This window comes from Lissotriton vulgaris, chromosome 8 (assembly GCF_964263255.1).
Source record: "Lissotriton vulgaris chromosome 8, aLisVul1.2, whole genome shotgun sequence".
Taxonomy (NCBI): domain Eukaryota; kingdom Metazoa; phylum Chordata; class Amphibia; order Caudata; family Salamandridae; genus Lissotriton; species Lissotriton vulgaris.
In genome coordinates, this window is record NC_141696.1 from 927,443,819 (window position 1) to 927,470,674 (window position 26,856).

Here is a 26,856-nt window from a genome sequence, read left to right on the forward strand (position 1 = left end):
AGCTCTTTCGCAGTTCCTTCGTGGGGGCCGCTGAGGAAACGAGCTTGCTGGGGGAGCTAGGGATGTGAAGGGAAGTGGAGGGGATACGTTTTTCTACGCCACCCCGCCTGTTGGAAGCCACGCTGGAGATCAGGAGGGGGCGTAAGTCTGTAGCGCAGTGCCTCCTTAGAGGGGGCAATACAACCAGTATCACCTGCTTTTTTTCAGCGAGGGAAGGACCTAGATCACGGCTGCAAACAGGAAAACAAAGAGGTGCAGAAAGAAAACTGAGTCAGCGGTAAGGTTGGAGAGGGTGGGGAGGCTTTGGAGGAGTTTATTAGAAGCACTGAAGGCGTTTTAAAGGCAAAAAGGTCTTCTCCTTTATCAGCACAGCATTCTGAGACACAACAGTCTACCCTTAGTATACGGGAGGCTACCTCTCCTAACGCTGGAAGTTTACAGGTAGAGGCTGGGACAACACAAAAGAAATCTATAGGAGGGGCGATAGGAGGTCCTAAGAAAGCTATCGTAAGTGGTAAAAAGGTTAAAAAATGTATTAAAACTACCTTTGGAAAAACAAATAAAAGGAAGGATCTCCCTGAGCTGGCGGCGTCACAAGCTCTTGCTGCTGCCGAACTCTCCTCTTCCTGTGGAGTCCAGGTTTCTCTTCTCGAAAGAGCCAAGCTTACTGGTGGTGACTCAGCCTTTCAGGTTTAACAGGTGGAAGGGAAGTCTATTAAACCTAGAATGCCAAAAAGTAGGGTGCCTATTAACGGGGTTAAAGTGACTCCTTCATTACGCTCCTATTTTATGGTTCAGCCAGAAGTGTTGGTTATTGGCAAAAAATCAGGTCCTAGATCTCTGCGTCAGTGTCCGGTTAGTTTAATTCCTTTTACACTTCCATCTACCCTACCGGCTGATTCCTCAGACATAGCTCCTGTGACAGGAATGGAGACTATAGTTGAATTAGAAAAACCTACAGAGGTGGCCATTCTAAAGGACCTAGTCTCCCAAGTCACAGGTCCGGCCCTCCAGTCCAAGGATTTGGGGACTCCTTCAGGGGATTTGAGCGCTCTTAATGAAGATTTGTTAAGTGTTGTCTCAAGTTTAGCAAAACCACTATCAGGAGCGTTGGATACAAGCATTTCAGAATCACCAGAAAGGAGTTCCCTTTCAGCTCAGTCGGCTCAGCCGGCTTTGACTCTGCCTGTGGGTCTGGAGAATCTCTTTGTTGCATTAACAGAGGACATAAAGAAAGGGTTCGCAGCATCAACAGCGAAACTAGGGGAGATTAGGAATGACTGTGAATCCTTGGAAAAAAAGTCGACCTCATTAATTCCAGAACTGTAAATTTAGAGAATGCAGTGGGGGATATGAAAGAAGATCTGGGCCAGGCAACGTCGGAAATTGAACTTTTAAAATCCGAACATCGGGTACTCAGAGACAGAGTGGAGAAACTAGAGAACAACGCACGCAGGAATAATTTACGTTTATTGAATGTACCAGAAGGACGTGAAGGATCCGACATTTGATCCTACATGGTTTCTCTACTTAAGACCACATTACAGCTCGAAGTCCCTGAAAAAGAGCTTAGCCGTGACATTCAGAGGGAACATAGGGATCCTTTCTGGAGGAACCCTAATAGACCCAAACCCAGAAAAATTCTCATTAATTTCCTCCCATTTGCCTTGAAGTATAAAATTCAAAATTTAGCACTGAAATTTAAATTGGTGCGAGCAAAGCAATTTGCGTTCGAGATTCAGTCAGATCTCTCAAGCTGTACTTTGGAGAGGCAATGGGAGTTTGGCAAGAGACTGGAAGGGTTTAAAAAGTTAGGGGCGGTAGCCCAACTAAAATTTCCGACCTTTTTAAAGGTGATGTTTAACAATAAAATGTACAACATTAGGTCGGTACAGGAAGGGGATGAGCTACTGAACAATAGGTGAATAGGTGGCTTAACCTATAGTGTAGTTATCGAGATGGTACCCCTCTTTACATAAAGAAGGTATATTTGGAGGTGTGAGGAGCACTTCCTTTCTGGTGGTTCCTAGTATGGTTAGGGCCTCCCCGCTTCTCCCCCATCTTTTTGAAACTTATTTAACCCCTTGCATGCTGATGACGGCCCCCATTCGTCATGCACTACGGTGCTCGTGTGTTGATGACGGCTGGGGGCCGTCATAAACCTGCCCACTCGCGATTTTGCCGCACAGGCGCTCAATCGCTGCAGCATGCAAGGGGTTCATTGTTCGTTGGGTGTTTTGTTTTGGGGGTGTTTTATTCATTAAGGCTGGGTGGCGCAGATGTCTCCGGGACGCAATTGCCTGGACTCCATCTGTCCAGATAATTGGGGTTTGGGTTTCCATTGATGGGGGAGGGATGGGGCTTGGCACAGGGTAGGGGTTGGGGCTGAGTGTAGCAGAAAAAACATAAAAAAATCCTCATTTGCTGTTTTTCAGTTTGGTATACACTCACGCTGGGGCTTGGTTGAGAGTTTTTAGAGCTAGGCTGGACTTTTTGATAGTCGGCTACTATGGGCCCAATCAAGATGATCCTTAAATTCCTAACCACCCCCACACCGCCTGCAACTAAGAGCGCTTCGACGATTACATAGCGCCTGGTATCGTTGGCTCATTTATTTAATGCTGCCCTGCATTACGGTATTTTGGCTGATCTGTGTGTTACTGTTGGCTGTGCTTCGATTACGCTGCCATTTTTGTTGTGCTGTTTACTTCTGCCCCGTGTCTCCTCCCAGCTCCTGCCTCCCAGCTGCCCCTCCCACACACTAGCATTACTATCGAGCCCCGTCCTCCTTTCCCTCTGTGACCGTCTGGACTTACTTCTTTACGGTCGCTCCCCTCGCTCACTGCCCACCCCAGAGACGCTCTGCTGCCCGACTTCCACATCGCCTGCCCTGATTGAACTCCTAACCACCCCCACACCGCCTGCAACTAAGAGCGCATCGACGATTACATAGCGCCTGGTATCGTTGGCTCATTTATTTATTGCTGCCCTGCATTACGGTATTTTGGCTGATCTGTGTGTTACTGTCGGCTGTGCTTCGATTACGCTGCCATTTTTGTTGTGCTGTTTACTTCTGCCCCGTGTCTCCTCCCAGCTCCCGCCTCCCAGCTGCCCCTCCCACACACTAGCATTACTATCGAGCCCCGTCCTCCTTTCCCTCTGTGACCGTCTGGACTTGCTTCTTTACGGTCGCTCCCCTCGCTCACTGCCCCCCCCAGAGACGCTCTGCTGCCCGACTTCCACATCGCCTGCCCTGATTGAGCTCCTAACCACCCCCACACCGCCTGCAACTAAGAGCGCTTCGACGATTACATAGCGCCTGGTATCGTTGGCTCATTTATTTATTGCTGCCCTGCATTACGGTATTTTGGCTGATCTGTGTGTTACTGTCGGCTGTGCTTCGATTACGCTGCCATTTTTGTTGTGCTGTTTACTTCTGCCCCGTGTCTCCTCCCAGCTCCCGCCTCCCAGCTGCCCCTCCCACACACTAGCATTACTATCGAGCCCCGTCCTCCTTTCCCTCTGTGACCGTCTGGACTTGCTTCTTTACGGTCGCTCCCCTCGCTCACTGCCCACCCCAGAGACGCTCTGCTGCCCGACTTCCACATCGCCTGCACTGATTGAGCTCCTAACCACCCCCACACCGCCTGCAACTAAGAGCGCTTCGACAATTACATAGCGCCTGGTATCGTTGGCTCATTTATTTATTGCTGCCCTGCATTACGGTATTTTGGCTGATCTGTGTGTTACTGTTGGCTGTGCTTCGATTACGCTGCCATTTTTGTTGTGCTGTTTACTTCTGCCCCGTGCCTCCTCCCAGCTCCCACCTCCCAGCTGCCCCTCCCATGCACCGCCCCCTCCACTCTCCATTTATGACCAATGTCCCAACACGTAGCGTCCACGCTCTGCGGCCGTGCCGAAGGTGCGCCAAAGGTAAGCCCGTCTACGTCCGTCCGCGCCTGGAACCGTGCCCAGCGCCAGACCCCCTGACCCCCGCATCACCCACCCCTCCCGCATTACATACGACGCCTTCACCCTCTTAGCACTTAACCCCGGCCGACTCCCTAACTGCGCCCAAGCCGCACCGGGACACACCCATGGACCCTTCACCTGCCACTCCTGCAAATTCAACTGCATCAAGACCCACACCAAATCCACAAACACCAAACAGAGATCCGACACCAACCACCTTAAATGCATCCTTCTCAACACCCGCTCAGTTCACAAACACGCCATCGACCTTTGGATTCTACTCAACACCATTTCTCTGGACATCGCCTTCCTAACAGAAACCTGGATGAATGCCTCATCAGCTCCCGACATCGCCATAGCCATCCCGGACGGCTACAAGATCATCCGTAAGGACCGCACCAACCAAACAGGAGGAGGCATCGCCATCGTCCATAAGAACACCATCCGCATCACGACCAGCTCAGACGTCAACCTCGCTATCGCCGAACACCTTCATTTCCAGATCCACACCGACCCCAAGACCACACTCAGAGGCACCCTCCTCTACAGACCACCAGGACCCCGTACACTATTCAGTGAAGAAATCACTGACTTCATCACCCCACAGGCCCTCCCCTCAGAAGAATATATTCTACTGGGAGACCTCAATTTCCATCTGGAAAAGAGCAACTAGAGTAACACTACCACCCTTCTGGACAATCTCGCCAATCTCGGACTCAAACAACTTGTTAACACCCCCACACACTACGCAGGACACACACTTGACCCTATCTTCACCTCCAGCAAGCATATCTCCTTCACTCACACCACAGCCCTCCACTGGACGGACCACAGTTGCATCCACTTCATTTACAATAAGACCACGATCCACAACCACCCTCAACCAACTCTGCGAAGAAATTGGAACAAAATCACCATCGACCAGATCTCCACATCGCTTCTTCAAAAAACCCCTGCCTATTCAACGAACCCTAACCGAGCCACCATCAACCTCACACAATGGTTAACCCAAACCGCCGACAAACTAGCACCCTTGAAAAAACATCAAATCAAGCAAGGAAGCAAGAACGCCCCCTGGTTCAACGATGACCTTAAGAAATCCAAGAAGCTCTGTCGCTCCCTTGAGAAAACTTGGAAAAAAGACCCAAACACTATCACCCAAGCCGCCTTCAAAAACACCACCCGCAAACACCACCAACTAATCCGGACAGCCAAGAAATCAGCACTCAAAGACCGACTAGACAACAACGCCCACAACAGCAAGGAACTTTTCAACATCATCAAAGAATTCACCAACCCCACCGCCAGCTCCAACGACATCACCCCCTCTCAAGTCCTCTGCGACTCCCTCGCCTCATTCTTCCATGACAAAATCGCCAACATTCATTACAGCTTTGACAACCAACCCGTATCCAGTCCACCCCACTCACCTCCGAACCTGTACCGCCTCCGAACAACTTTTTCGACTGGAACCCAATCACCACAGAAGACACCATTCGCCTGATGAACTCCATCCACTCAGGATCCCCTACAGACCCATGCCCCCATCACATCTTCAACAAAGCAGACTCCATTATCGCACCCCATCTCCGAGACGTCATCAACTGCTTCCTCAACTCCGCCACATTCCCAGAAAGCTGGAAACACGCCAAACTCAGCGCTCTTCTGAAGAAACCCACAGCTGACCCCACCGAACTCAAAAACTACGGCCCAATCTCGCTCCTCCCATTCCCTGCCAAAGTCATTGAGAAAGCCGTCAACAATCAGCTCGCCGCCTTCCTCGAATCCAACAAATCACTCGACTCCTCGCAGTCCACCTTCAGAGCCAAACACAGCACCGAGACCGCCCTCATCGCAGCAACAGACGACATTCGAACACTACTGGACAACGGAGACACAGTCGCCCTCATCCTCCTTGACCTCTCTGCAGCCTTCAACACAATCTGTCATAGCACCCTGATACAATGCCTCAGCAACATCGGAATTCAAGGATAAGCATTGGACTGGATCATCTCGTTCCTCGCTGGAAGAACTCAGAGAGTCCTCCTCCCCCCTTTAAAATCAGAGGCCACCGAAGTCATCTGCGGCGTCCCGCAAGGATCATCACTCAGCCCCACCCGCTTCAACGTCTACATGAGCCCCCTCGCAACCATCGCACGCGAAACACAACCTCAACATCATCTCCTACGCTGATGACACTCAGCTGATCCTCTCCCTCACCAAAGACCTAATCACCGCCAAAACCAACCTACATGAAGGGATGAAAGAAGTAGCCGAGTGGATGAAGCACAGCCTTCTGAAACTGAACTCGGACAAAACGGAAGTCCTCATCTTAGGTACATCCCCTTCCGCCTGGGACGACTCTTGGTGGCCAACGGCCGTAGGAAAAGCTCCCATACCGACGGACCACGCACGGAACCTGGGCATCATCCTGGACTCCTCACTCTCGATGACCAGACAAGTCAACGCCGTCTCATCATCATGCTTCAACATCCTACGCATGCTCCAAAAAACATTTCGCTGGATCCCCATCGAAACAAGAAAAACGGTCACCCACGCACTGGTTACAAGCCGTCTGGACTACGGAAACACCCTTTACGCCGGTACCACCGCACAACTGCAGAAAAAACTCCAACGCATCCAAAATGCTTTAGCCAGACTCATACTAGACATCCCTCGCAAAGACCACATTTCCGGTCACTTGAAAGACCTGCACTGGCTCCCCGTCAACAAAAGGATAACGTTCCGTCTCCTCACCCACGCACACAAAGCCCTCTACGAACTTGGACCTGATTGTCTCAACACGCGCCTTTCCTTTTACACCCCCACCCGCCAGCTGCGTTCATCCAACCAAGCCCTCGCCGCTGTTCCGCGCATCCACAAAGCCACCATGGGGGGAAGATGCTTCTCCTACTTAGCGGCCAAAACCTGGAATTCCCTTCCCATCCATCTCCGCCTCACTCAAAACCACCTAGCCTTCAGAAAACAGCTTAAAACCTGGATATTCGATAAATAAACCTCCCCCCTTTCCTCAAGCGCCTTGAGGCCCTATGGGTATGTAGTGCGCTATATAAATTTTAACTTGAACTTGAACTTGAATGTAGTTCTAAATCCCGCCCTGGATAAAACCTCAAATAGTAGAGCTGCAGTGCCTTTTACATCTTGTGTTTATCTTTTGGAGGCATTGCAGCAATTTGCCCTTTTAGACATATGGAGGGAACGATCAGGCTTACAACAGGGGGTGTCATTTAAAAATCATAAATATCGGCACCAATCGAGAATTGATTTTTTTGGTGATAAGCTACTCGCTCAGGGATAGTGTTAATGACATCACTTATCTGGCCAATCATCTTTCTGACCATCCAGGGTTTTTTTATGCCTGGAGAGTCCATCAGTAGGGCTTAATTGCACATGGTCATTTGACCGTTCTTTACTATTGATGGAGGAGGAAAAAGCTTTCCTGATAAAAGAAACTGAATTGTTCTTTGAAGTTAATTTAGAGTCTTTATCAATATTAAATATCTGGGACTCTTTTAATTCTTTCCTGCGGGGTCAGATTACAAGCAGGGCAAGCTTCAGGAATAAAAAATACAAAGAGGACGTATCTTCCATCGAAGGGAAGCTGAAAGATCTTGAAACGGATATATCTCTTTTAGCTTCGCCTGTAGCCCAGCAAACGTGGAAGGATAAACAAGATAACTTAAAAGGGCAATTAAAGGGTATATTACAGTCTAGGCTCATACGCAGATGGGAGGCGAGTAAAATTGCCCATTTTGATTACGGAGAAGGTGCGGGCAAACTTCTTGCCTGGAAGGCCAAGTCTAATTGAGTAAGGAATCAGATTAAGGAGATCATTAGCGGAGAGGAGATCTTCCTCTCAGATTGGGAAATCAGCCTGGCCTTTCAGAGGTATTTCGAGGAGATATATTGTGAGTATAAATGCCTAGATGTTACCAGCATGCAAAATTGGTTAAAGGATATCCCTCTTCCCTTGCTAGGACAGGACCAACAGGAATATTTGGATCAAGCCTTCACTCAAACTGAGGTTAGAGAAGCTATCCAACTCTCCAAGTCTGGGAAAGCAGCGGGCCCTGATGTCCTTCCGGCAGAAATACATAAGATGCTGGGAGAAAAGATCACCCCTGTCTTAATGCAGCTGTTCAATCATGTCTTGGAGGTCCGTCTAGGGGTTCCAGTTTCTTGGAACGATGCTCTAATAATTTTGATATTAAAACCTGGGAAGCCTTTGTCAAGTTCTGGGTCATTTAGACCCATCTCGCTCCTAAATGTAGATTATAAATCTTTGCTTCGATTTTGGCAGTGAGATTGGGTCTTATTGTGGGAGATGTCCTTCATCCAGATGAGAAAGTTTTTTTAAGGAATAGGCAGCTTTCTGAGCTCACATATAACCTTATTGGGGCTATAGATCTTGCCTCTAGCTATTCCCTCCTGCTGGCTGCTATGTGTTTGGATGCAACCAAGGCCTTCGACAGAGTGAATTGGATTTACCTGATTGAGGACTTTCACCAATTCAACCTAGGGAGCAGATTTTGCCACATGGTACAGCTGATCTACCAGAATCCCACAGCTAGACTGCTGGTTAACCGGAATATCACCAAATTCTTTAGGATCACAAGAGGCACCCAACAGGGCTGGCCGCTCTCCCCTCTTCTATTCAATCTCTATATTGAGCAATTTGCTCAACGGCTTAGGGTGGATTCCAACATAGTGCCATTTAAGTATGAGGAGTGGGAGAGGAAGGTAGCCCTGTATGCGGATGACATTTTGGTCCTCTCTACGCATCTACAGTCAGCTTTTCCAGCGGGTATTATTTTGGCCAGGGAGTTTGGCTCTGTCTCTGGGTATGATATCAATGTTACAAAAACAGAAATTATGGCTGGAATTTGCCGGAGACACAGCAGGGTTACCAGCCTAGCTCCAAAATGAAATATCTGGGAGGTCAGGTGGTGCAGGACATCACAAGATAGCCGAGATCAACCTAGCTATGGTGGCAAGGGAGTGCAGAATGCTTATGAAATCATGGTCCTGTCTTCCTCTTTCAATTCTGAGAAGAACTAATTTAGTTAAGATGACGATACCCCCAAAGATTTCTTTTATTTTTAATTGTATCCCTCTTTAGTTTGAAAAATCCACGATTGCGAAGCTTCACAGCGTTATTAACTCCTTCATCTGGGCATCTAAGACTGCTAGGATTGCCTGGAAGAAACTGGGTAGAAGAGAAAAGGGTGGTCAGGCCTTACCAGACCTTCAGCTATACACCTTGGCGTTCCAACTCATGCATGTTATTGAGGATGCAGTAGACATCGGCTGGAGGGATGGTTTTGGCCTTGCTGAGTGGTGTTAATATGTCAGAGAATGGGTTTCAGTTCAAATTTGGAGACCCGAAGTTTAAAATAAAAAAAACAGGCTGAAGGTGCTCCAGGGGGTAGCTAAAACTTGGGCCCAAGTTAGAAGGGCAGTGAGACTTGATTATTTTTCCAGCTTAGCTCCCCTCCAGGATTTTCCTGGAACCCCAGAGTGCCTAAGAGATAGTTTGGCAATCCCTGTAAGGAATGCCGGGTTATTGGTTTGGGGAGACCTCTTTGAGGACGGTACCCTTCCTTTTTGCGAACATATCCAGGAAAGGATTGTGGGGGGTCTCTCTCGGTTTCAGTACTATCAACTTGTAAGTTGGGCTCAATCTTACCCGCAGAGGAATGCCTTGGGATGCGGAAATATTTTAGAACATCAGCTTGTTACCAAACTCCCAGGGAAGAAAGAAGTCTCCTTTTGGTACCAAATCCTGCTTGAGGAAGTAGATGGTGAATTTAAGCACGCTGAGGAACTGTGTGGGGGGGGGGGGTCTTTGCCCACACCGGATTGTGCTAAATTATGGCAGAAATCTTGTAAGATCTTATATGAAGTTGTGAAAGCAGCCTGGCTAATAGGAAATCACCTGTTTACCATCCACAGGGCTTATTATACTCCCCATAAACTGACTAAAATCTCAGTTGGACCTCCAGTTAGTTGTAAAAAGTGTGGCCTGGTTTCCGCTTCAGATGCCCATATGTTTATGGAATGTCCTTCTCTTGCTACTTTCTGGCAGGAGATTGGAGATTTTTTGTCAAGTGTTTTAGGCTGCGCTGTTAATATAAATTTGTCCTTAATAATATTTCGTCTCGCAGAAAACATCACTGGGCTCGCCAAAACTTTTCTTTTTTATTCTGTGTTGTTAGCTAGGAGGCAAATCTGTATAAAATGGATGGAATCTAGCCCTCTTACCTTTGCGGACTGGCAGTCATCAGTTTTAGCAGCTTCAAAATTGGACTTGGACAGACAAGGAAGCAGAAAAAAGAAGGCATTCTGGAATCTTCTCAAACTTAGATGGAACTCTCAGATGTTGGGGTGAACTTATGTTTTTTGTTTCTTCCTAGAGTCCTATGATTATGCCGCCAATACTTCTTGGGCTAAGCTTTACGCTGCCAGGCATGGTGGTGGTTAATCAGCAAAATCCATCCAGCCCTTGAGCTTGGCAGGTGGAGTATCTCAGTGGTTTCTTCTTTTGACACCCAAGGCAGGTCTGGTACTAGTAGGAGGGGCTGCATTCCAACATTCCAATAGCCTACTCCGCTCAGTGTTATGAGAGTGAGTAGACACCCACGGTGGATATTGAAGTGAGATAGATGGGAAATGAGGCCAAAAAATATATAATTAAACTCAACAGGCTTAAAGTCAAACCAACTTTCAATGCAAAATGGACAATGCAGGTAAATTATATTGGAAATGGGACGAGAATTTATAATTTTTTTCTAATTTCAAGTCAATGAAGCTTAGTGATGTGACTGAAACTTGTTACTAAAGCAAAAACATATCTGACGTGCAGATATCAAGATCTTCTCCCTGAGGCTGAACATCATTCATTATCAAACAATTCTTATTGGGTTTTATCAACTATAATCATTAGCATTAGTTGTAGGAGAGTAAGAACAAAAATGGTGCCTTTCTTATTTAGACATTAGCAATTGTAGCAGAATAAGAATAAAAATGAAATGAGTAGCAATCGTCAGATACATTTCAATTTCAGTACATGAAAGAAACCAAGCTTCAGTACCCACACAAATAATAGTCTAGGACTGGATTGCATTGGCTGATAATGAGGTAAACTGTCAGAATCCATCAGCTACATGCTGCCAAGTACAATTCCCTATCTGTGTGTCCTTAAAGGATGAGAGGGACCCAAGGAATAATGGGGATGGGTTGAGAAGCTCTCATCCATATACACAGTGCCGTGTCATTATTCTTCTAAAGTCATGGTTCCACGTGCCCTGTTACAGAGTGAGGGTGCACTGACATTAAATGTGCAAAGGAATAAACCTACACCCTGTGGTTTCCAGGATTCTACAGCCATGGAATTAACAGACCTAGTCGGGGTCACAAGAAGCTTTAAAACAACTATAAAACAACTTTCATATGTGGTTAGAATCGTTGCTACATTCTGATTTATATACATGATTACTGACACTATGTTACAAATGAGCATAACAATATGATAGAATCAAAATGTAGGTTTTCATGAGGATGAGGCTAATTTGCCAGGCTACAGACTGGAGCAAATGTAAGCAATTGAGGTATCCATATAGCATAAGATCTCGGGGAGCAATTTGATAGATGACATTTCCTAAACTCCTCCTGACCTTAGTGGATTGAGTGATGAAGTGGACATTTCTGTAATTTTTCTTCTTATGTTGCCACTTAGGAGTGTCAGGAGTAATATGCCTGGATTAATTGTGTTGTATTGAGAAACTGCACGTCATGACGACAAAAGCCTCCTGAGCTTAACGTAGTGAAAGTGTAAGATTTTGTCTGGGTGCGTTTTCATTACATCTAGGCATGGCTGTTAAAATGTTCAGTTAACCACCACGAATCAGCAAATTTGTATTACAGTAAAAGCCATAACCACCTGCAGCAGAGACCAAGTGTAATACTGAATGACTGCAGGTATTTCAGTTCCATAAATTCATCAAAATTGAAGTCTCCAACCAGACTGTACTGTTTTTTCCCTATATCTGTTATAGCAGTAAATATGTCCACTTTGTGATCTGGCAGTAACTTTTGTTGCATTTTATATTCATATTTGCATACACATTTATCATCTGAGTGAAGAGTTTAAATGGACTATTTTCAACCAGTAAATTCATTTTTTACAGAGTTGTGGGACTACCCACAAAGAAGCAAATACATTGAGCTTCCTGCACAGCATGTCATACTTGAAAAACATGGAATCTAGGTATGGGGTTGCTTATGTTCCCATCTGGAGGGGACCTGTCTTGGCAGTAGGGGTTGGCAAAATGTTCTGTTCCACCCTTGGAATTGGCAGAATTTTGGCCACTGCATGTTACTCTTTAACACGGAGTTCAGGCCAAATTACTCCAATCGCTGCATGGCAGAATTTATCACCCACAAGGCTACAGAATAGGTGAGCTAGCAAGCATGAGTAAAATATGGCATCCCCTAGTGAAATTTTGTAATGCATGCGGTCGCTGGCATTCACGTGATGTCGTGGTTAGAGTGCTGCTGTTTGATTAGATTTGCTGCTGTTTGAGTAGATTTTCTACTCCAGTGGCTGCAAAATTAACTTGAATAGCTGTTCACTCCTGCAGAAGTTTGTGCAGTTTTCCAGCTCTGTTCGGACTACCAGCGCTAAATTGCAGTGTGAGCAGCGCGAAACAGCACATTTGCTGCCCATTGGTGGTGCTTGGATACATTTCTCAGAGTTTTTCCGTAAGCCTGCAGAATTCTGCAGAGTGAAACAACACGAGTTCCACCCACCCATACCTGACACTTGTGGCTGGACTGTTCCTATTAGAGCAGTATCAAGACTGATTTCCATGAGGCGAGTATCATCTAGAATGACAGAGTAGATAAAAAATGATCATCTGGAATGCTGCCCCAAGCAATCATCACAGGCTGAAATTAATGTAAGCATTCTTTCCACCACCTTGTTGTAATTATTGTTGACAACGACCAAACGATTGACAGCCATCAATTTGCGGTGTTTTGTGGCTGTGCTCCACAAGCGCGGAGCCACCACCGCAATTTACTGCCCGCAAATACATGTGTACTCCACAACTTCCGATACCACTGGTAGCGGGCGCCGCCACCAGGGCCGGACTGGGAACTGAAAGCAGCCCTGGCAAATGTTGCCAGACCAGCCCCCGTCCTGCGCGTAGCGAGCGAATGCAGGAAGCGAGCCTGAACCACTACTAGGGGGGGTTCTCCCCCGAGAAAGTTTTGGAAGAAGACAGAACAAAATGGCGAATTTTAAAGCACATTTTTCATTACATATTCAATTGCATCAACTTTCAAGGCACAGTACATAGTAGATGACGACCCTAAAGAGCACCAGGTTACCCACCCATAGACATTCTTTCAGAGAGCACCAAAAATAGACATGAGTAGTGAATCAGAGAGAGCAAAGTAAAAGTAAAAGTGAGACCAGCCCCCACATGGTGTACAGCGGGCAAGCGCAGTGAACAACCACTACTAGGGGGAGTTTGGGGGATTCTCCACCTAAGAAAATTTTGGAGACAGAAAGGCCAAAACAAAGCATTTTTCAACACATTTTTTTATTACATATTAGATTGTATTAACTTTTAAAGCATAGTAAATGATTACCTTATGGACCACCAGGATACCCAGTCATAAATCACAGACATTCATACAGAGACCACTAAAAAAAGGAAATGTCCAGCACGAAACATGAATTTAAATATAACCTATTTGTTCTTCATACAAAAAATAGTATAAAGACATTCAAAAACGCACTAGAGTTCAAACAATTGTGCAAATGTTCAGAGGAAAAAATGTACAAGACAATGTGCAAACACTCATATAGTGCACAACATGCAGACACCAACCACACAAGACATGCAATCACCTACCATACATAACATGCACATACCTACAGTGCATGATATTTACAAACCTACAATGCACAACATGAACACACCTATAGTGCACAACATGCACACACCTACCATACATGACATGCACACACCTACAGTGCGCAACATGCACACACCTATACTGCACGACAGGCAGACACCTATATTGCATAACATGCATACACATACCGCACATGAGATGCACACACATACAGTGCACAACATGCACACACCAATACTACACAACAGGCGGACCCCTATATATATATGCATTCACCACTTGGGTGTGATGTCCAGATATCTATATTGCACCACCTCTAAAGCACGGCATGCAGACAATTGTGGAGGCTCATCCGTGTACACTGTTGTGTTGGTTCGCAGCAGACATGCTGCCTAGTGCTCACAGCCCAGGCCTGTTTAGCGGAGCTGAGGAGCACATAAAGTTGGGCCTCAGAATAAGTGGGACACAGACACAGGTGTAATAAGTTATCAGCATCCCTATAGCGGTCTCCCTGACCCCGCCTGCTCAGCCATCACTTTTCAATTTTTATAACTCTAGTATTATGTGAACTTTTTAAGGAGACCCTAAGAATCAAGGGTTAATTTCATAATTCCAGTGGCCGTGTCTGCAATCACTTTTCTGCCAACACTGTACAGCCCGGGGAGATGCCAGTAGTCACTCTATTAAGAAAATGAGGTGCGCTTGGTGTGCCCTTTTAACTACAAAGCCCCACTCTGGGTCTCACTCCAGATCATGGATAGCCCTTAGTGCACATGCATGATCATTGTATATGCTGATGCGAGGGACAAAAACATTACAGCTTCCTATGGCCCATGGAACTTCGAGACAAGGTTGTGCGTTGTGTTCTCCGGAGCAATGCAGGGGACTTTATCCAGCCCAGCAAGCAAAAAACTCACCTTTTTGTGCAAGCCCGATTTTTGTAGTTACTCATTGTACAAGTAAGTCTTCTTTTTTTATTTTTTTTACATTACTGCGACCGTGTAACTTCGATTCTAGTGAGATCATTTGGTTTATCAAGAAAATGTCTTGAGGAAACTGTCAAACTAGATGTGTGCCAATCCATGGTGTTCTTTGCACAATTATAAGAACTGGTTGCACACAATGTACCTGTAAAGTCGATGGTGAAAATGAGGCCCTTGCAATAAAAATGCATCGAAAAAGCCCTGATTTCGATTTTTATGTATATGACCACCAGCAGGCTCCAGCACCTCACATGACGCACAAGCATTGCACATATTAATCTTAGGTGATTACACCCACCCCTCTTCTTTAAAGTGTTTCAGCTTTTAACAAATAAAATAAGTTTCAATTAAAATGCCTGGAGACTGGACATGGCTTACCACGGCCAGTGGTAAGCCACTGGCTGTGGCTTACCACCTGCACCATGCAGTTGCGCTGCGGACACCAAATAAAAATTGTAATCATGATGATTGTCACGGTCCCTTACGGTGAGAATCATCATGATAAAAATGTTTGATTTATTGCCGCATCGGTGCACAACTCAAGCAGGCCTGAGCTCAAGCCACCTGCCCTCGTTCCACCCTGCTCACAATTAAATCCACACTGCGCAGTCAGATTAGAACCTGCTTTGTTTTAATCCCGGCCAGGTCACGACGTCCGCCCAGTGCCCACTGCCACCCTCCTGTTGTCCTTGTTGCCCTCCTGCCATAAGAAAGCAAGCATTTGGCAATTCTAATAGGTCTTGCATTTGCGAGATTTTGTGCTATTGACGTAAATGCTGCGCCTTTTAGCTATGTGTTTTGGTTTGAAGTGGAGTGGAGTGGATGTATGTGATATGGAGTGGAATTAAGTGGAATTATGCAGGTTGGGTTGGAATTCTGTGTGGTGGAACTGTGTGGTGTGGAGTGGATTATGTGACTTGGTGGATAGATAGGGGTGGAGCTGCACAGAATAGATAGTCCATATCAGGGTGTATAGACACCAATATATGCTGCATTGAATCTGACCCAGGCTGGCACAGTCTAGTTTCCACCAGCAATTTATAGCTTAGCCTTTGTAAAATCACGCTGGTCTGAATGTGGAACTGTCAAGCTCACGTAGGTAAACTAGTCACATAGGTAAACTGTTGTGCACTTGTTTGTGATCCCTGCAAGGAGGGCAAAGCAAAGAATATAATAATAATAATAATAATAATAATAATAATAATAATAATAATAATAATAATAATAAGGACATTTGTAAAAGGCCTGGTTACGCCATCTCGGCGTGTCCCCACGCTGAGTGAGAGGGAGAGCAGAAGAGCGGTAGCCGGCAGATCGGGACTAGGCAGTGAACAGAAATGTTTTAAGCAGTTTCCTAAATTTAGGTTCCGAACTTTCTAGCTAAGCGCGAATATCTCCAAAAGCTAACACCTGCCCTGAGCAGTTCTTAGCCATGTTATCCAATGGGAGGTGGATAACATGGCTAAGAGCATTTGCTCGATAATGCATGAATATCGCTGACTTTTCAGCGATATTCATGCATTGCGGCCGTTTTTTATCGCATTTGCGATAAACCTTGCTAATAGCAAGGTTTATCTGCGATAAAAATCGCCGATGTGCGGCGATAATTTTTGTCTCTAAACAAGTTAGAGACAAAAATTATCGCTAGTTGTTGGTAATATGCCCCCGTGTTCTGCTGATAAATTGATAATGAGGGTTGCCCCGTACCTATGTGGGGTGGTGGAGCAGATGCGGTTCATGGTTCAGGGGTGCCCGTTGCTCTACAAGCTCTGTCTGCAAGTCATTCTTCACACTGTCCCCAAGAACAGATCATCCCTCAGAACCACCTCAAGTAAACCCTAAAAGGTGTGTGGGATTCAAGGGGGTGGCTGCCAGTAACCGGGCATCGTGACACACTCCTGTAGGCACAAAGAGTTGGACGCGGTCTAACAGGTGGGGCGTGGAAATAGACACAAAAACGTTTATACTTTTTAACCCACAATTATACCAACACCTTTAAAAAACGTATGCCTGCTGAAACAAACTAAAAAGATGAAAAAGTATATTGCCAAGAACACGCTACGCACACCCTTCACAAAAACACACATTTAAATCAGTGAGAACAAACAAACTTATGAACATATGCAAACTCTCAGCAAAACACGCAGCTCTACACATACAACCACTTACTTACATGCAAACATTTTCAGCAAAGAAGACACACACACACACAGGCTGATAAGAGACACACAGAAAAATAATAGGGAGGAATGCAAACGCCATCAGAAAAACAGGGAAACACAAATAACTAATATAGATGCAGAAACAAACGGAAGAACACAGGCACACAACAGTCAGTCTCTCAATCTCTCTCTCTCGCTCAGGCACACCCAGACACACAGACAGGCACAGGCACATGCGTAGACGCACAGCAACATTGTTTTTCCGACACATACATGGACAGATGGCCATACACAGGAAGAAATTGAATCATTTTCTGTGATGTTCTATACTTCTGTAAATGTTCCTAACACTGCCTCATGTAGATGCATAGCAACAAACAAAGATGCACGCCTACACTAATTCAAACACACAACAACACATTAAATACGCAATTTGCCCACCCACAACAAACAACAAATAGACAGCAGAACACACATGCCAAAGCTATACGCAGCAAATATTTGCTGACAAATGCATATTTTGCCACAACCAACTTAATTATTACAAAAATGTATGATCGGTACAAGCGCCAAACAGAAAGACTCGCTAACTTGGGGATGAATATTATACCACCTGGCCATTGGAGCGTAGTAGTGGAAAGAATTCTGCCCACGATTATTGCCAACAGCCAGGGTGGACGAACAAACTCACCTGCTGCAGGCGGCAGACAGGGCCCAGGCCAGGGGCCTAGGAATATTTTAATTATGGCCACAACGGTGCCTCTGCTCCAGCCTCTGTCTCTCTCATGCCAGGCAGTCACGCGCACTTGCGCGAGCCCCAATGCGCATGCGGCAACCCCACCCTAAGGGTGAAATTAAGAGTAGGTGGCGCGCAAACGCGGTGGCGGCGGAGGAGACATCTGCGCGCTTAAATTCAAAAGGCTGACGCTCGCTGCTGCTTCACTGGGTGGTGTGCAGTGCACCACTGCAGTTGTGCTTTTTTTCTCCGCACAATCTGTCTGAGACTGACCTCCGCTGTTGCTCCGCAGCGGTGGTCAAAGAAAACCGGCCCCCAGTAAAAAATCCGGCCCCCACCCCACCAGCCTACCGGGGGATTGCCCGGTGCCCGGAATTGCCAGTCCGGGCCTGCTGTTCAGTCCTACACACATTGGAGCAAAGCCTTCTGTGTGGTCCGCCGGGTACTGTTGATGCCTTGGTACTTTACTGAATTGGGTGAGTCCAAACCTTGCATATCTGCTGTACCACTGGATTTCCACAGGGGCAATCAGTCACAATAGCTCACTGTGGGGATTCACCACTTGTTTTTAAAGTTTTAGATGTCCTCTAACGCATTTGCGTTCACTCAATATGAGTAAAGAACAGAAGTCAGAGTCATCACGATGGTCGCGTCCACAACTGTTGTGAACCATGTGTGCTTGAATGATATCTATATATTTTTCTCCCAGCACAGGTAGATCCAGGTCACAACAAGTACATTTGTCAGTAGACACTTTTTCTGCTGTGAAATAACTGTATTATCAGTAAATTTTAGGTGTAGGCAGTTTTTTTCCTTTTTTCTGTCCTGAAGAATCGCTAGTACATTGATGTTAACCAAGAAACATGTTGACCCACATTCTCTAACAAAGGGCGCTCCTAAACGAGACATTATACTCGGATGAATGCCTTGTTCACTGTTTTTATTTAGGGTAGGAGAACCCCAGAGTAAATTACTTCTTGCTAGGTACTCCCAATCCTATTTTAAACCACCTTACTACATCTACACAGCTCTAGCCCCACACCCGCACTTCACCATACGGCTGTTTGATAAAAGATCTCCAATAAAGTGCCCCTTTTACAGGGAGCCCGTTGGGTATTGCACCGCAGACCCAATGAGGAGCAGCCCATATAATGAAGCATGACACCTGAGAGGGTGTGTGAGGGCATTACAATCCAACAAATGGATTCCCAACTGTAGACCCCACGTGGGCATAGCTGGTTCCGGTCTTTTGTTGACTCTGTAACTGCCATTTGAGGAACATCATAAATCCACTTCTTGGATAGTGACAGCTTCCTGCCACCTTCTCCACTGATTTTTTTAAAGTAAAAATTGGTTCTGTCGGATCTTAGAGCTACAGCTTACTTGTAACATATATCAATGACTTGCGATGGGAAAAGAAAATAATAACACACACCAAAATTAGAATTCAATATTATATTCAGAGAAAATCAAATAGTTATTGCTGTCACAATCTTCAATTTCATTTGAAATATGAAAAACTTGACTGTGGTGAAAAAGTGACATGTGGTGGTTGGTGATAAAAACAGTACACTATATACAGAAACAATTGCACGTGCAATAAAAGAAGGGAGAAAGAAGGATTTGCTATTATGTTCTTGTTATTTTGGCACATATGCTTCAGGTTCCAAATGAAAAAATAAGACTGTGATAATGAGCGTTGTGCAGACATATGTAGTACGTTGACATTTCGACCCTGTAAGTTGTGCAAAAGTGAAATGCGTCAAGGTGGGTCTTCTTCAGGACAGGAGAAGCAATGGGCACCCAGAAAGCAGATTCTTTTAGTATCACTGCATTTAATCTAAAGTCTCCTAGTTAGATATGGGTTTCAAATTAAAACCTCATGCACCTCCACCAGCCGGTTGGAGCCTCAAGCTTATTCTGAAAATGACTTCCACCCGTCGGTTGGAGTCTTTATAATTGCCAGTCAAGTGATTTGCGTGATCTGGCAAGGAAAACTTTCATTCGTCCATCCGCTGCTTCGTTTGAACTACTGTTCACCAAAATAGAGAAAGGCCCACATGATAAATCTGTTTCTACCTTAGTAGGTTCCAGTTGAATGTAAAAATCATCATGCACAATCAATAGAAAATGCAGTTCAAAATGATTTATTGTGCCTAAGCAACGGGGGGGGGGGGTTGGGCAGTATAAAAATACTCATAGGTTAGGATATACCCCCAAAGGTATGTATATGCCCTTCCAAGGTGAGTGAGTGTAGTTGTGCAGAAACCAGTTTATTGACCCCGTATATGATGTGGCAGGGGGAATCTCTGACCATAAACTGACATTGGTATTGTCAGCACCCTAACCTTGGGAGTGATTGGAGCCATAATGCAGTATTAGCGTAACCAACTCTGAAAACAGTAATGGGGGACGATGGGTAGTAACAGCTACATAGCTGATTAGCCCGAAAGTACCAGGTCCTAGGGTATATACGTGTTGCTGTGGTGCCAACACAAGGCAAGTTATAATCAGTAACGAGAGACAGGGGCAATTACCCACCAGAAATTGCCTTTTCCGGTTAGTAATAGGAAACGAGGGGCACTACCACGCTATAAAGGCCGTTTTTTAAACTGGGCTGGCACGAAGTTAAAAGGCCCGATATCCCAACAGATTTACTTGTTAGTGATCAGGACTCTGTGGTCTCACCTACCCTCCTCCATCGTCCTGGAACACTGCGGCTGCGGAGAGGGATCTCTCTTGTAGAGGTGCGGGTCACCTGGATGCATGTTCGTTTAATCGAACTGCTGTACTAGTTTCCCATAGGATGGGCATCCAGTTCGGCTGCAATGTTGGGGGTGAAAAAAGTATGTCATATTTATGTTTTTCATTTCTTGGGTTTGTTGACTATTGTTCCAAATAACGTGAATAGAAATAAGGATACAAGTTAAAATAGATCTTTACCAGGATGCCATAACTGTACCTGTAGCCCAGGTAGGTATGTGGTGAAAGCGTTACGTAAAGGTATAAATAGTAGTTGGGTTTAGCGGCCCTATTGGGAGTGGTAGAGATTTTGGTGATGTAGGTAGGGGACGACCAGGAGAGGCGGTCTCCAACCCCAAATTACACTTTTTGAAATTGCTGTAAGATAGCATCTTGTCATAGGAACAGGGGTTTAACATGGGGGCCTTGTGGAGGCGTTAACATAATTCATGTATGTGGCCATTAGAGATGGTCTAAATCATCAAGAAGGGAGGGAGAAGGAAGGAGTGATCCATTCAGCTTTCTTGAACTTAATATGCAAAAAAATCAAATGGGGAAAGGATCACTTGTCCTGCATAACCTGGGTATGCAATATTCCGACGTGTTCGAATTAAAAACCCTCATACACGTGTCTTTTAGATAGTAGGGGCGGTATATCTTGGTTCTCCATCTATTAAACACGTGTTTGCATCATCATCAGGTTAGTGATTATGCAACCTCCACCCGGAGGAATACCCCTGGTTAAAAACAGTAGTGATCAGTGATTTGTTTGTAGGGGCAAACTCTATAAAATACTCGTACAGCCAGAATTGGATTTTAATAGGTCTGGATTCGAGATAGGTGTTAAAAATATCTGTTGTACGTTTCTAAGAGTGTTTAGGGCTCTCACGCACTGCATGAGCTGGTATACTTAAAATGGTCGACATGTTTCAGCCCTTGTTTGCACAGGTGTGTCAGGTGGGCTTTCTTCAGAACCAGTGTGCAGCGTGATCAGAGATTGTGGGTGTCTATGAAAGTGTAATCCTAAAAAGAGATTTTCTTTTCAGGAAACAATGTGAAAGAATAAGATATATTAGTCTTAGTCTTAGTAAGGTCTTGTAGATAGCTGTAATACACAAGAAACAGAGGGGAAGGGAAGGGGTTTACGGACACATGTAGGAAAACATGTTTCCATATTGTTTACAGCAACTAGAAAATGGCAATACTTCGTGAGACCACACAGCCATCACATGGCAAAGAGTCACTCTCTGACTCCTTTAGTTTTCATCAATAAAGGTCATAAGTGCAAAATATCTCTACTTATTCTTATTAAACCTTTTAATGCTATAAATGCATTAGGGCGATGGAAATTGTCAACACATTGTTGATATGTTACTCTGACCATTCAGTCAGTGTTGATAATCGTTGGTAATAATCGTTATCGCCATGTAGGAATGCGGCAAATGACCAAAACACACCATTACTTTCATTTGCTACCTTTTTGTTGCGTGAAAATTGTTTAATGTGCTTTTTCACTCTCACAAAATTCACAGTGATGTCTACAGTGATAACGGTACTCTGACCATTCATTCAGTGTTGATAATCATTGTTAATAGTCGTTATCGTCATGTGGGAATGCAGCAAACATCAAAAACACGCCATTACTTTAATTCGCTACCTTTTTGTTGCGTCGAAAATTGTTAAATGTGCTTTTTTACTCTCACAATATTCACAGTGATGTCTACAGTGATAACGGTCTTGTCGTGCGGATTACGGCTTAAAAAACCCAGCCTTATTGCGAGCGTTTAATGTAGAGGAAGCCGCGCCATTGATGTGGGTGTTTGTTAGAAGAAACTGCAGCGTTTAACCGCCGGTATTTAGAAAAACCTCCCACGTACCTTCTATGATAGAATTAGGTGCCTCAACGGGTGCCCGGGAGTGTACGAGGCCTGCTAATTGAAGTTTTGACAAAACGGCATATTTGGTAAAGAAATCAGATACTTTACAGTTTTGTAGGGAGGGTGTTGATTCCCGTGGTACCTGCGGTCTCGTTTCAAGCACGACTTCTGCTGACTCCTCCACTGTAGACCCGGATGTCTGATACTGCATCCGGGTGTTTGTTTTATCGTTTGGGAAAAGAAAGACGGTAGGGAGACTTAGGAGTGAAGCCTACCTCTTGTTTTTTTTAGATTTACTGGTTACAAGATTCTTAATTTAAATTAGGTAAATGAATGTTGTATCATGAAATGTGTATTATGAAGCATGAAAAAAAATGTTGGTAAACGTAAATTGGAAAACAGACTTGCATTAGCGGTCTTGCCTGATTTTTGAAAGGAGTTACTTGGCGCCAATATTTCAAGATTAGATCAGTCATCAAGAATTAAACGCTGATAACATCGCTTATTGTTTTCTTGTTTACAGGGTACAGATAGGGTGGTTTATTAACCGTGTCCCTTAGGATATAGCTAGTTAGGTGGGACTACGGCCAATTTTTGGGAAAAGTGGATGTAGCATTCTCTACTTCATGAGGCTCATATCCCTTATTAGTATTTTGAAAAATGTCAGTTATTAAGACTCAGCCAGGGAATATGATCATTGAGTCCTTGTGTGTCAGTTTTTAATCTATTCACCCATCTTTGCTCCTTTTCAAACAGAATTATCTCCTCGTTGTTGTTTTTTACCATCAGGGTTTCCAAAACAATCCATTGTAAATCTGCTATTGTGTGACCTGCTTCTATGTAGTGATTACTCATTTTTGTTGTGCTTTTCCTGCATTTGACATTGCTTCTATGCTCGCATATTCTTTGCTTCACTTTTCGGCACATCATGCCAATGTAGCGCATGGTGCATGGACATGTGATCATGTAGATCACAAGGCTAGTATTGCAATTTGTGTGATTTCCCATTGTCCAGTTCAGGTTAGGTAACAATTGTATGTTTTTTACAGTGCTTGTAAGGGCGCAACCTGAACAATTTCCACATGGGAAGTACCCTCTGACTGGGGCGTGGACCCATAATCGGGGGATCTCTGTACCTTGTTTTTTGGCTGGTGGTCTAGTGTGGACTAGTATATCTTTTAGGGTTTGTGTCCTTTTATTAGCAAACCTAGGTTTAGGCCAAGTCAGATTTGCAGAGGTCAGGATCCTCCAGTTTTTGTTGATTATTTTCTTCACATTATTGGACGCTATACTGTATGTTGTTACACATGTCAGTTGGTCTTGTTCAGGAGCCCTTTGGACTGTTTCTTGCATTAGCGATGGTCTCCAAGCCCAGCTGACACTATCAGAAGTGGGTAAGCGACAACTAGTGGGACCAGAGGCTAGACGATGTACCCTCAATGAATTCCCTGTGTGTACACCCCCTGCTGGCCCAGGGGGAATGCACCCCAGGTTAATGGAACCGGGGAAAATGCAATATACTTATAAGGCTCTAGTAAACTACCTGTCCCATGACCTGTTTATTGAATGCTACAAGTGTGATGCAGTACTCATTGTGCCACCAACTAAAGTAGCACTGTAAAACATTTCTTTGACCTACTATTTTGACCCGGCAAAACATTTTTTTGCCTTGACCTAAAACATCCTTCATGTACTTAGAAGTCACCCCTAAGGTAGATACTAGAGGCTCAGAGAGCAAGGTGCATGGCATTTATATAGTAGGATACGTGTATTTAAGTTTTACATGTTGGGGAAATGAAAATCTCCGAAAGATAATTCTTCAATGGATTAACACTGAGTTACCTTATGACACTAAAATAATTATAACTTCAGTTTGGAAGCAGGTAGAGAAATACTTCTTCCACTCTTTTGAATTACAATTTAATGGCAAATTCTGATTTTAAACTACTCTTCTGAAAATGCCACTTTTAGAAAGTTGCCATTTTTCTGTGTAAAACAAATGTGCCTTTTTGCAAAGGTCGCATGATGTTAAAGGCTCACTTGAGGTGTGGTGTGGTGTGTTTTCCTTCCAGAGGTGACAAAAGGGACTTGGGCATGGGAAAAGCAAGAAGGATAGTCTGAGGGGTTATACTCAGCCCTTTCTAAACTTCACAGGGTAGACTGAGGGCTGGGTCTATCCCCATCCTAGGTTCTGAAGCTCTCTACCCTGTCACAGGGAAATGCAGCCCACACCTGGACCTTGCTGTGCTTTGTTACCCTAGATAGACTAGTGCCAAACCCAGGCAGGGCATAGGGAAGAATAGATCAGAACCAGTTTAGGGATAGATAAAAAGAGGGACCACCAAACGCAGGCTGGCACTCTGCATAAAAGTGGCATCTTGCACTTCAGCACAGGAACACTATTTTAGTAGTTATGCGCTTTACAAAACACCTCCATTCATTCATTCATTCATTCTACCTAAGAAGCTCTCATCAGAACACTCCTGGGCCTGAGAAGATTCAGGGCTGGTTGCCTTGAACCAGGATCCCAGAATTACTCAAAGAGAGCATTAGCTGACCTCCTGTTTGAGCTACTGGGATGCAAAAAGCTCCCAGAGTACTTTCCTACAGCTGCCCAGCTGACCAGTCTTAACTGCATATGCATGGACCCTCTGCTGGAGTTGAACCCTGAACAAACTGGTGTTGGTTGAATAGGTAGAAGGAGAACTAGTGAAGGATATTGTTGGTGAACCTCATTGGGAACATATGAGGGTGAGATGGTCAATTGTTTACATCCCTTAGAGGTACCTTCCAGGTACTTGGCCCTTGACTGGTGTCAGAGTGTATACCTCCAACCTAAGACCTGGACTCCAATTATTAAGAATGAGGTTCTGGAATGCTCATTTGAAAAGGAACAATCCCTGGTCTCCTCACTAACATTAGCTTACTTCAGTAATACAGGACCTGCATCAGACTAATGAATCAATTGTCCGAGTTACAGACTCTGGACTTCACCTTGATGGTGCTGTTCGCATCAAGAACCACTGTCCATCATTTCCCGCAAATGTGAAGCTCTAATTGATAACCATCTCTTTGTGCCAACAATGATCTTCTTGCAGTCCACTGCAAACATGAAGCTCTGACTAAGTGTGCCTCACATGAAACTGAAGCAAGTTAAATGATAAAGTTTCCACCGGGACAGTAATGCTCCTTGTATTTGAGTAGTGCTCCATCGTAGTCACTCTGAATTTGTGACTTTGAACCGGTCCAGCATGAGCAAGTAACTGAAATTAGCAATTTGTACTTCTTGCTGCTATTTTGACCTAATACTTTCACAACTTGTACTTGCTGGATTTTTGTTGTTTGGGTGTCATTTTATGTACTACAATTCACTCTATTGTTCTAAATTGTTTTGGGACATTTCTTTTGTACTGTTTTCACTTTATTACTGTTTGAGTGCTGCTTAAATACTTTACCCATTGGCTCTAAGTTAATTCTGACTGCTTTTGTACCAGGCCACAAGAGTTACCCAGTTTGTTTTGTGACTTTTGTGGTCCACCCCGAGATGGATTGTGTTTAGTATTTGAGTGGTGTCAGGCTTTCCGGAGCAACAAGTTAGAATGGCCCAGAAGGGTGTTTGAGGGTTGTTGAAAGCTAAGCAATATGATTGCCATCCCTAGGTTAGCATACATCAAGATTGCCTTTCATGATCTAACCTTGAACCTTTATTTGACACCCTAAGATGTATCGGTCTTCAAACCAAGGATCTGGTTAAACAAAGATTTTTACCTCATAGACAGGAGGCCAGAATAGTTAAGTCACTTGCCATGGCCTCAGTTTCCGGATAAGTGCCAATCTCCACAGCCTCAGGAATTAAAGCTTACTTGACATGGATTGTGAAGCCTGAATATATATTTTACTTAAACAGGTTAAGATTAAACAAAGTTCATTTTCTAGTTGCATTTCCCTTGACAGGCACATGGCTTACTTTTCTTCAATGCTGTCTATGTGATGCTGGTTCTACTAAATCCATGATGCACTTTATGCTTTTTTTGTACTTTGTATCACACTTTAAGACATTCTTTACATTAGATTTTAACTTGTATGCACTTTACTTCATATCATGAAGGGTTGAATATTTTACAATGTTTAGCCTCTCCTCCAACTTGTTATGCCATGCTTAATTATACTTTGGCTGTATAAAGCTGAGAAGGAAATATGCCTTATAATTTGTTTAATTACAGCTTATGACTAATTGTACCGAATGTATTTGCTTTTAACCAATATGATAAGATTGCGTGCTTTTTTTTTAAATCATAGTTTTTTCATGTTTATACTTAGTGCATACAGTGGATTACTGATTATAATGGATTACTGAGCATGCCTATGTAATAAATAGTAAGTAATGTATTCATGTAATATGCTTTATCACATTGAGCATGTCGATGAGGGTGAACTAG